We start from the raw sequence: 1,668 nt of genomic DNA, 5'->3' as shown, positions 1-1,668 counted from the left end.
GTTTAATATGGGAGCATAGCAGTAACAACTATACCCAATTTCAAACATGTGGGCCCAACGGTTCCTGAGTTATCGTTGACCGAAGCGAAATGTTGACGGACGGACGTACGACGGACGACGACCCATGGCAATAGCTCAGCTTGACGATGTCAAGGTGAGCTAAAAATATAAACATAATACTAAACAACCTAAAACTACCTCGGGTACATATCTGTAGTACCTGATACGACAACGACCCCATCTGCCGTAGTAGGCCATAGACACGTAGTATAACCCTGGCCGAATGCAATCCAAAAAGCAGTCGACAGGTTTACTTACACGAATCAATCGCTTGCTCGCAATGCTAGCTAGCGAGCTGGCTTGTGTCCCATGATACAGTATCGTAGGGTAGGGTTTGCACTGCCGTTCCAAAACGATTGGACAATCGGAAAATGTCCTATCCATAGAATCAAGAGCGTATAAAGAAGGCCTTCTTAATACGCTATTGATAGAATAGAAAACGAGCAACAATTCGAGAAAATTTAAGTTTTTTAACGCTTATTGCCGTGATATTTTTCCACTTTCAATGTCATTAGTGTGCCTCTAAATGCAAAATCATCAGTAGACCATAACGCAATTCGTGACTAGGAATTTGCGACTGAGCTCAGGCTCAGTCAGAAACTGAAATAATATAAACGTAATCGCCACTCCGTCCTTAACAATGTCTAGTTTCAACGACAATTCAAATCCGATTAAAACTTAAGCTGCGTTACCATACTCATTATTTTATATTTTATTTATCATTCTCTCTGTACACTCACTCTCGTGATAACAGCTCCGATGAATTGCGTCACAAAAGGTAGGCGACAGGCAATTGCCGGCAGCAGGCAATTCCAGGCGACAGGCAATTGACGGCGGCAAACCGCCAATACTATTAGTATTAGACAACATTTATCGCATTTGGGCGTCGTTTTCTCTACACGATAACGACACGATTCAATAAGTGTTGACTCGATAACACCGCGATACAGGAAACCGAACAATAACCCAGCACTCGACGTCTATCGAAGTAAGCTAAGGATACACTCAAGCCTTTGGTGTACACAGGGTATTGAAGAGTAAACACTACTCTAATGAAGAGTAAACATTTATAGACAAATGAATAGAATCAATCAATTACAATTTACACGTACACACAATCCCCTCTCGCTCTTTCGTGGAGGAGTGAGGTCAAGCAGGTAGAGGAAGAAGAGAGAGAGACAGAGCGAAAGAAAGAAAGAGAGAGAACGAGATAGATGGAGAAAGAAAGCGTGAGTGCGAGAGGGAGGCAGATATAGAACGAGAGAGAGGCAGAGATAGAACGAGAGAGAGACGGGCGAGAGATAGGGGAGAGAGGGGGAGAGCCAGATCGTTTGAGATAGAGGGCGGGAGAAGGAGAGAGAAAAAGAGAGGGATGAGGGAGGGGGAAAGGGCGAAAGAAAGAGAGAGTGGAAGCGGGAGAGAAAGAGCGAGAGGGAAAGGGGGAGAAAAAGAGAGAGGGGGAAAGAAGGAGAGAAAGAGAGAGGTGGAACGGGGGAGAGAACGCGAGAGGGGGGAGGACGATATAGAGCGATAGAGGAATTTTATATATATAGAGAGAGAGAGAAAGGGAGGGCGAGGGATTGAGCGAGAGAGAGAGAGAGATAGAGA

This window comes from Priapulus caudatus, unplaced genomic scaffold, assembly GCF_000485595.1.
Source record: "Priapulus caudatus unplaced genomic scaffold, Priapulus_caudatus-5.0.1 Scaffold165, whole genome shotgun sequence".
Classification (NCBI taxonomy): domain Eukaryota; kingdom Metazoa; phylum Priapulida; class Priapulimorpha; order Priapulimorphida; family Priapulidae; genus Priapulus; species Priapulus caudatus.
Note: the sequence above shows the minus strand (reverse complement) of the source record.